We start from the raw sequence: 10,631 nt of genomic DNA, 5'->3' as shown, positions 1-10,631 counted from the left end.
GACATCTGGACTTTTGAAAGTTTTGTTTTTGTTTCAGGTAAGTAGCGAAAGTAGGACAGGAAGCTGTGAAACACAGGCGAATCACTGTCTAGGAGGGAGGCTAAGGTCACAGAGTGTCACTGACCATCCAGTTACAAGACCACATGGGGCTGGTGCAGAAGGCTGGATGTGAGTGGGAGGGAGGGAGGGAGGGTGAGAAGGGGGTGGCTATGGCAGGTCTGTGCCATTTAAGTCTCCCTTTTAAAAATATTTTACCACTTTCTCACGCTTGCTTTTGCCTTTGCTGGTGTGTTTCCGGCTGCCACCGCCAATCACACAGGCCTACCCTACCCCCCAGTTCTCAAACTAAATACTACCGAGTAATTTCACCTTTCAAGTAAATCGATCTGTCTTCTTAAATATTCTTTTACATTTATTATCTTGTTTTTTCTACATTCCAAAATACAAGATTGCCCCTAGGCTAAGGCCTCCCCTAGGAAGTCAACTTGGTCTGGTCATCTTGTTGAGGAAGGAGCAAGGTGCACCCCACCCCTCCCCGGTCTAAACAGTCAGTCCTGGCTGTCATGTTACTCACTCTGTAGACCAGGTCATGGAACCCCCTGCCTCTGCCTCCCCGAGTGAGTGCTAGTGAGACTAAATATAGTAGAACCACACTGCCCAGCCTGATTCCACATATGTTTTCATATTTCCTGGGAAATCCCTACCTAGACCAGACCTGCCTGCCATTCACAGACTTCCAAACCTGCCTCTGTCTCCTGAATGATGGGATTAAAGGCGTGTACTACCACACCCAGCTTTCTTTTATTTCTGTGACTCCGGGAAGGTTATTCTCTGCTTCCTGGTTTTTTTTCTATTACTTTATTGTACGTTAAATTTAATTTCCAATTTTATTCGTGTGTGTGTGTGTGTGTGTGTGTGTGTGTGTGTGTGTGTGTGTTGGCTAGTGACCTCACCAAGATGGCAGCAAGCATGGGACACACTTTTCAAGGTCCTTTTGTTCTCTGTGTTTCCTAGCCTCTAAAGGGCCAGAACTTAAAACCAACTTTCATGTGAACAACTGTGAGGAGGCTCTCATGATTTGGATAGCACAGTCATACATGAAAAGTAAAACACTGTACAGGGTTACCTTCTCTCTGGGTTGAGGGAGGGAGGGAGGGAGGAAATGTGGATTTATAGACCAAGGGAAAAGGAAAGAGGAAGAAGGAGAAGGAGGAGGAGGAGGAGAAGAATGCTGGGTGTTGGTGGCACAGGCCTTCAATCACAGCAGCACTGGGGAAGCAGGCAGTCACAAGTGGATCTCTAAGTTTGAAGCCAGCCTGGTCTACAGAGCAAGTTGAAGAACAGGGTCCAAAGCTACAGACAAACCCCTGTCTCAAAATACCTAACATTAATGATAATAACGCTCATGTGATTATTTTATGCATGAGTGTTCTATCCACGTGTATGTCCTTTCACCAGAAGAGGGCACCATACCCCACCATGTGTTTTCTCGAAAAGCTAGAAATTCCACCTCTTTAATGTTTTTCCTGGATCCCGTGCATGCATGTGCATTGGTGAGACAGCGGGCACCTGTATGATACTGAAGCATGAGGTGGGGGCATAGGCATCCAAGCACTGTGTGGAAACTCCATGCCATTCAGGTCCATTTTATTTTATTCATTGAAAAAGGAAAGGAAGGAGAGAAGGAAAGAAGGAAGGAAGGAAGGAAGGAAGGAACGAACGAACGAAGGAAGACTCACTTTGCAATCAGTATCTGGGATTTTTCTCCTGCTGTTGCCCTAAGTCCCAACAACCTCCAGAATTCTCTTTGTTCTGTGTATGCACCAATTGCTAGACTAGCTCAGCTTTCCAACCCAACACCAGAAGCTTCATCCATTGCCCAGGCCAGGTTCCGTTAGTTTTTTTTTCTCATTACTTTTTGCTGTTTTTCTTCATTAATGACAAGTTTGAACCCTGTCTCATGGTGTCTTTCCTTCATGCAATGGTTTTCTTAAGTTGCAACAGCAGGGACACAGTTTTCTCAGCCCTTGATGATTCCTAGATGAAAACTTAGAACCTGTACCGCTGTATACGTGTTTGACATGAAAGAGAGCCAGGACAAACTACAGAACTACATAGAGAAATCTTGTCTCAGATAAACAAGAAATCACATTAAAATGTTGAGCTAACCAAGTTTTAAAAAGAAAAAGAAAGGCTACAGAAAGGATACCTCTGGTTAGAGATTTTTAAATGCTGTTTGGCCGGGCAGTGGTGGTACATGCCTTTAATCCCAGCACTCGGGAGGCAGAGGCAGGGGATCTCTGTGATTTCGAGCCCAAGCCTGGTCTACCGAGCGAGTTCCAGGACAGGCTCCAAAACAATACAGAGAAACCTGTCTCAAAAAACAAAAAACAAAAAATAAATAAATAAATAAAAATGCTGTTTGACCATTTGACCGGTGGGTGATAGCAAGCACCTTTAAGCCAGAGCTCTGTGACTTTGAGGGCAGCCTGCACTACAGAGTAAGTTCCAGGACACAGAGAAATCTTCTCTCTCTCAAAAAAAATAACAAAAAAGCAAAAAATCAGTTTTGAACAGGGAGTTTTCACACACACACACACACACACACACACACCAATTTCCCCCCAAAAATTCCAGTGCACCACTGTCTAATTTGGAGGAACAATGCAATTTTCTTTGGTGTTATTGACAGTTGTTAACAAGGAGAAAGTGACTGCCTTTCTTTCACCATTCATTCTCTCTTTCCCCACCATGATAATCCCAATACCACATGTTTGGGTAAGTGCAAATTGCTGTACTACATTCATGCCACCAACCACCCCTCCTGTTGGCTAAGACTTTTTCACCTGACAGACAGACTGGAACAAAATGGCATCAGAGTTGTGTGGTGTCCCTCCCCCAACCCACCTCACTTTGCTTCTTTCTTGAATCAATTAGACACCCCTCCCCCACTCCCTGTGTGCTAAAGAAAAAAGCCTCAGCCAGGCAAATACTAACAATCAAAAAGGAAATATGAAAAAAAATCGCCTGGTCCACAAGGTGAGCTCCAGGCCAGGACAGCTAGGCAGGAGTTTTTACACAGAGGAAAAACATGGAAAAACAGAAAACAGACAAGCATTAAAAAAAAAACCCAACATCTTTCTTCATCTCAGCACTTGGGAGGCAGAAGTAGGCAGATGCCAGTGAGTTTGAGGCCAGCCTGCCTGCTCCAAAAAACTGAGCTAGCTCCAGCCAGGATTGTTACACAAAGAAAATGTGCCTGGAAAACCAGAAAACAAACAAGAACTTTTTTTAAAAATCCATCATCTTAAATCCCAGCACTTGGAAAACAGAAGTAGGCAGATCTCAGTGGGTTTGAGGCCAGCCTGCTCTACACAGTGAGTTCCAGGACACCCTGGGTTGGTTGTTATGCAGTGAAGATCTGTCTTGAACAAAATATCAAAAACATAACAACAAAAAATTTCCACCAACGAGCGACTGACAGTCATCCATAACTCTAATTTCGGCAGACTCACTCCCTTCTTCTGATGTGCAAAGGTACCAGGCACCAGAGAGAGAGAGAGACAGAGAGACAGACAGAGAGAGAGAGTTAGGACACACAAACTTCCTAGGTCAAATTTTTTTAGTCACTATCTGTGTGGGAGGCTGGAAAATTTATTAAAAAAGGAAAGGAAGGAGAGAAGGAAAGAAGGAAGGAAGGAAGGAAGCAAGCAAGCAAGCAAGGAAGACTCACATTGCAATCAGTATCTGGGATACTTCTCCTGCTGCCCCCAAGTCCCAACAACCTCCAGAATTCTCTTTGTTCTGTGTATGCACCCACTGCTAGACTAGCTCAGCTTTCCAACCCAACACCAGAAGCTTCATCCCATGACCAGGCCAGGTTCCCTTAGTTTTTATTCTCATTACTTTTTGCTGTTTTTCTTCATTAATGACAAGTTTGAACCCTGTCTCGTGGTGTCTTTCCTTCATGCACTGGTTTTCTTAAGTTGCAACAGCAGGGGCACAGTTTTTCTCAGCCCTTGATGATTCCTAGATGAAAACTTAGAACCTGTACCGCTGTATACGTGTTTCCCAGGGAACCTGTGCGGGCAGTGGCTCTACACATTTCCTGTACCTTGACTGTGGAAAGGCACCCGTTTTTGTTCATGGAGAAGTGAACTCTAACTCTAACCAATCCCCAGTCTGCAAAGAGGAGGGTCAACAATATCCCACATGTACAAGCGAGGACTTCCTTTGATTTGTCCTCACACAGAGGAGATGCACTGATTTGCAAAAGGAAGACTGTTATTAGCTTAAGCACTTTTAATTTAAAACTTCCTAGTAGGTTATCATATCAGACTAGAATCATGTCTGTTGTGCTTTTGCCAAATCTATGTGTTAGTTTTCCTTTAAAGCCTTTCTTCCAACTGCCATAATGCAAGTTGTGATTTGCAAGGGGGCCTCAAATTCAATTATGCACTCAATATGAAAAGGTGTTTTGTTTTGTTACTTTTTGCTTTTTTGTATGTATGTTTATTTGCTTTTTTTGTTTTGTTTTGTTTTGTTTTGTTTTTTGAGACAGTGTCTCTCTGTGGCTTTGGAGGCTGTCCTGGTACTAGATCTTGTAGACCAGGAGGCTGGGTCTGGAACTCACAGAGATCCGCCTGCCTCTGCCTCCCAACTGCTGGGATTAAAGGCGTGTACCACCACCGCCCTCCCTGCTGAAAATTATGGCTTCAGATAAACATTTTTATAGTTCTGATTTGTGTTAATAAAGAGAGAAGCCAGAGGTCTCTTTATAAGACTACAAGAAGGCACTCACTTTTGGGACATTTGTCCCTGTACTTATACCAGAACAAGATACTCAAAACCAAGTGAGCTACAGGACACTCAAGGTCACCTGTGGAGCTTCCATTAACATATGACTGGAGCCTCAAGGTCCGAGATACATTCCTCAACGCCCAATCTCAAAACCACACCCCAGCTCCCAAGCCTCTCTTTGCCAATCGAATCCCACTCACAACGGTACAGTCTTAAAAGGTATCAACTAGTCACTCATTTCCATACTGACTGACAGCACCTTGCACATTACAGTGCTCCCCGTAGCTGTGCATGTGTGCATGTTGTGTCTGTGTGTGTGTGTGTGTGTGTGCTATGTCTGTGTCTGTGTGCAAGTCCCATCCCTGCATCTGTCTGTCCACAGTTCAACCAGCACTGAAGGATGATAACAAACATCATCAACTATAATGCCAGGAACTAGCAGGGCTAACCAACCAAACAAACAAACATACAAGGTAGAAGAAAGGAAGGAAGGAAGAAAGAGGAGAGAGAGAGAGAGAGAGAGAGAGAGAGAGAGAAGTTTAAATTTTCTGAGAGGTGGGTGCTTTTCATCCCAACACTTGGGAGGCAGAGGCCTGCTGGTCTCTCAGAGTTAGAGACCATCCTGGTTTATGTAGTAACAGGACAGCCAGGATGATACAAGTAGACCCTGTCTCTCTCTCCGAAAACCAAAACCAAAACACAAAACAACAAGAAAAACTATATAATTAAATACAAAGTCATAAACACACTATAATCTACTTGCAACCAAACACATAAACAAAAACAGTGCTGGGAATCTGAATTATGAGGGAAGGAGTAAGCTCTGCCTGCCTGGGCTTCAGGCCAGGTCACTTTTATATTTTATTTGAGACAGTGTTTCTCAATGTGTAGAAAAGTCTTACTGTCCAGGAATACTTTCCGTGTGCCAGGCCAAATGAGAGAGAGAGAGAGAGCAGAGACAGAGACAGAGACAGAGACAGAGACAGAGACAGAGAGACAGAGAGAGAGAGAGAGAGAGAGTGAATAGAAAGCACTCTGCAACTACTACTCCTGGCACACAGTAAAATCAGTCATATGAGGAAATTTACACCTCTAGTGCCCACCTTTAAAAATAATCTAAGAGATTATTGGTGGTGCACACCTTTACTTCCAGCACTCGGGAGGCGGAGGCAGGTGTATCTAACAAGAGTTATTTCTGGGACAGCCTCCAAAACCACAGAGAAACCCTGCCTTAAAAAAATTTCTAAGAGCTCAGATCCTAAAGCAACCTAGATGCCCCACAACTGAAGAGTGGATAGAGAAAATGTGGTACATTTACACAATGGATGGCACTAGAAGAAACCATCCCGAGTGAGGAAACCCAGTATCAAAAAAGACAAACATGGTATGTACTCACTCATATATGGATTTGAGATATGGATCAGGGGAGTGTCAGCATACAACTCCAGTGCCTTTGAGTCTGCGAAACAGGGAGGTTTCCAAGAGCTATGCATTATACCCCAGAGAAGTGGAATGAGGTGAGATCTCCTGAGCAGATTGGGAACATCGGGGGAAGGGAGAGTGATCCAGAAAAAAAGAGAGGGGGAGAAGAAGTTATGGTGGACCTATCTGGCAGGTACAGTCGAGGCTAAGAATAGAGGAGAGCAGGACGACAGATACCATAATAGACTACATTAATAGCCCTTCCCTGATGATAAGGTCGATGACTACCTTATATGCCATCCTAGAACCTTCATCCAGAAACAGAGACAGAGAGACAGATACCCACAGCTAAACACTGAACTGAACTCCTGGAACCTAGTGACAGAGATGGAGGAGCGGTGAGTAGAGCGGTCAAGACCATGATGATGAAACCCACAAAGACAGCTCTTGAATCCCAGACTGATGGATGAGAGGCCAACAGGGGACGGATCCAGACTCCATGGATGCAGTTTCAGGGAGGAGGCCACAGAAACCACTGGGGCCTTGGGTAGTAGATCAGTCTTTACCATGGTTTATGAATGAGCTTTGGGAGCCTGTTCCAAATAGAGGGATGCTGCCTCAGGCTGGACACAAGGGGATGGGCCTAGGACCTGCCCTGAATGAAATGACAGAATTTAGAGATCCCTCCCAAGGAGGGCCTCGCCCTCCCTGGTATGTGGGTACACCAGAGCCCATGGTAGTGGAGATAAAATAACTCATTCATCAGTGTGTGAGGAATGAGAGAAAACAAAACTAGAATTAATGGATGTGTGTGTGTGTGTGTGTGTGACAGAGAGAGGACAGAGAGAGAGACAGAGAGAGACAGAGAGAGAGAGAGACAGAGAGAGAGAGACAGAGAGAGAGAGAGACAGACAGACAGACAGAGACAGAGAGAGAGAGAGAGAGAGAGAGAGAGATTCCCTCAAGAAAATTAAATCACTACACAAACCCTAGCACACAGTGAAATCATTCCTATGAGGAAATTTATTACAACACTCATTGCCCTCCTTAAAAATATCTAAGAGCTCAAATAAAATTAAAAAATTAAAAGTAAAAAAATCAAACACAAACCAACCAGATGACATTTCATAACATCATCAAAGCTGAAATATCAAAAAAGCAGAAATCTAACATGCCTTGGTGATGAAAGTTCTATGGTCAGTAGCACTAGAGTGGCACATGACATGCAGTTCAGCAGCAGATGAACAGGTCCCTTTTCTCCAGGCCACATTTAAATTTTTTAAATTTAAAATTTTTAAAGTTTTGTCTAAGTGAGTGTCTGTCCCTGAGGATTCTGCAACACCTAAAAGCTGCTGCTAGGTGGTTTTGTTTGTTTGTTTGTTTGTTTGTTGTTTGTTTGTTTTGTTTTGTTTTGCTTGTTGGGGTTCATCTTACTTGTGGATCCCTGGGGAATTCCCTAATGCCAGATTTTTCCTTAAACCCACAATGGCTCCCTCTATTAAGGTATCCTTGGTCTCCTTCTCTGTTCATGCCCTACTTCATCCTTCCTGATCCTGTGCATGTTCTCTTCCCCCCATCCTCCACTTTTCCCTCAACTATCCTGCCCCCCCTGTACTCCCAATTTATTCAGGAGGTCTCCCTTTCCAATTCTGTCGGGAGGGAGGGATGGAGGGAGGGAGGGAGGGAGGGAGGGGACAGACAGACAGCTTGATGTTTGGAAGGATTTGTTTTGGTTTCAGGTAAGTAGGAGGCACCTCAGACATAACATGGAATATAGTGTATTTCCAGGTCCTCCTGTCTGCCGTGTCTCTCGTTTTTGTGGGTTCATGTTCCACCATCCACATGGTAGCCAACACGCAGCTGGCAGCCATTCCATGACTCTAAATTCAGCAGACCCACCCCTTTCTTCTGACTTCCTAAGGCATCGGGCACTCTCTTGCAGGGTTCCTTCACAGCCAGACGGATGGGTGGGCAGGCGGGTAGGTGGGCAGGCAGGCAGGCAGGCAGGCAGGCAGGCAGGCAGGCAGGCAGCAGACATGTGTGCTTGGGTGGTGACAGGCATGTGTGTTCATTGTGCTCTCATCCTTGATGATGTACCAAAGGCACCATCATAGTGGATTGGACTCAGGAGCCCTCCCCTAGAACACCAGTGTACCATCTCACAGGCTCCCAGCAGCTCCCTGCTTCTGCGTGTGTGTGTGTGTGTGTGTGTGTGTGTGTGTGTGTAACTGGTTTCCTTATCTTATAAATTCAGTTTAATTTAAAATTCTGTTCATGTGTTTCTTTCTACCACCGTGTGTGTTCAAATTCTTCTGGATAAGGAAGGTGTGGCTGGTTCACCAAGGTGGAAGCAACCATGTGCAAACTCCAGGAGGATAAAACAGGATGGCAGCACCAGTTTAATAACACGTATTCCCACTGATCCCACACACCCGCTGAACCCAAAATTGATCTCTCCTTTTAAAATTAGACCAGAGGCAGGTGGATCTCTGTCTGTGAGTTGGAGGTCAGCCTGGTCCTCAAAGTGAGTTCCAGCACAGCCAGAACTGTTACACACGGAAACCCTGTCTGAAAACATTCACAAAGCAACAAACCACAAGCATTTGTGTGCTGGGCGGTTGTGGCTCACACCTTTAATACCATCACTTGGAAGGCAGGGGCAGTCTGCTCTAGATCCACGATAGCCTCCAAAGCTACAGAGAAATCCAGAAAAAAAGAAAAATTGACCAGGCCTCTGAGATGATCTGTTTCATTTCCCCCCCCCCTTAATATTCTCTTTGTGTCATGATACAGCCACCCCTGAGTTCTTTTCAATGTCTGTGGCCCAGTGTATTAGGTTGAGTTTTTTTTATTTTGTTTGTTTGTTGGCAGGCAGTCAGGCAGGGACTGGTGGCTGGGGACACGGAGGGGTGTGGGCGGGGATTTGAGGGAGCTCCAATGAAATTAAAAGTCAATAGACAATGGAAAGTTTCATTCATTTATTTATTTATTTATTTATTTATTCATCCATTCATTCATTTATCGGTCCATCCATTTATTCACTTGTTTACAGCCAATGAGGGCTCTCTAAACAAAATGATTCTTTATGGGAAAAATAAAATCCCCGAAACCAGGGGAACAGGAATTCCACTGTGCCCTCCTAAGGAAGGAACACCAAGAACAGGAATACTAGTAGGGGAGCTAGTAGGGCAGAGATGGCAGTGTCATTAAGCACCTGCTTCCCCCAGACAGGTCAGGCATTTTGTGTAAGGGAGGGCCTCCTCCACTCATTCTCTTGGAAGGAACTCAATGGCCTTCACATTAACATATGACTGGTCTGGCCTGGAAGTGTTGGTGCACGCCTTTAATCCCAGTGCTCAGCTCACTTTATCAGTGAGCCAGAGGGGCCATCTTGGTCAAAATCGAGTCTCAAAAAAATTTTTTTTCAAAAATCAAAACAAACAACAGCCTATTGATGGCTGGTGCCTGTCATAAGACCCACCCACCCAGAGTTCGTATTCCCCTCGTCTCCCGTTTAATCCTAGGTGCAACTATATTTTCTCAATGAAATGCTCCTGGGAGAATGGATCCTCAGATCATGGCAGTCTCCACACAGCCGCTCAGGACCTGTATCACCTGAGTGAGTGAAGCAGGAGTCTTCCTTTTTATGTTGGGGTGATGAAGTTTCTTCTTCTTCTTCTTTTGCATGTCACAGACAGACAGGCAGGTGGATCTCTGATTAAACACAAGAAAAGAAATTGGTTAATGTGAGTAGTTTTAGGGAACAATAAAATGGTGCTTGCTTTCTAGTAGTAGTAGTAGTAGTAGTAGTAGTAGCAGCAGCAGCAGCTCACCAGTGATTTCTGTGTGTGCACAGCAGGAGTGAGTTGGAGGCCAGCGCGTTCTTCTCAGAAAGATGTTTCCAGGGCTAGAGAGAGAGAAACAAAAACAATGAAGACATACATATTGCAAACGGACGGACTGACGACCCACCAACACCAGACAGACAGACAGACAGACTGACAGACAGACAGATGCAGACAGGCAGGCAGATCTGATCAATCATATCCCAGGAAACAACCCCAAATTAAGAAAATCGATCTGAAATCCCAAATATTAAAAATCCACTTAAAAACAAACAATCAGCAGCAACAACAAACCCACGGTGTTAGTGTTGGAGGGAACCTGTCTCTAACAAATGAGCAAATGATAAAAGCAAAAAAATAAAGAATAATAATAATAATAAGGAAGGACAGAGAGAAAGTCCTGTCCTGACTTCAAATCAATGTCCTAGGATCTACTGCCCTCTGCTGATATAGAGGTGTACATGCGCATACACGCTCTCTCTCTCTCTCTCTCTCTCTCTCACACACACACACACACAAATAAATAAATAACAAGTAGGTAGGGAGGTAAATAAATGTATAGAC

At 44.5% G+C, this 10,631-nt stretch overlaps 1 long non-coding RNA gene across 1 annotated transcript; it reads right to left on the bottom strand.

The window, feature by feature from the left end:
• Window positions 1-9,198: 9,198 nt before the first annotated feature.
• Window positions 9,199-10,228, bottom strand: LOC121138425. The gene is made up of 2 exons (XR_005875443.1): window positions 10,056-10,228; window positions 9,199-9,936 (listed from the first exon to the last, which is right to left on the bottom strand). It is a non-coding gene; the product is annotated as an uncharacterized LOC121138425 (long non-coding RNA).
• Between the last annotated feature and the right edge of the window lie 403 nt (window positions 10,229-10,631).

Source organism: Mesocricetus auratus, unplaced genomic scaffold (genome assembly GCF_017639785.1).
Source record: "Mesocricetus auratus isolate SY011 unplaced genomic scaffold, BCM_Maur_2.0 contig_10528_pilon_obj, whole genome shotgun sequence".
NCBI lineage: Eukaryota > Metazoa > Chordata > Mammalia > Rodentia > Cricetidae > Mesocricetus > Mesocricetus auratus.
Note: the sequence above shows the minus strand (reverse complement) of the source record. Positions and strands in the feature narration are given on the sequence as shown.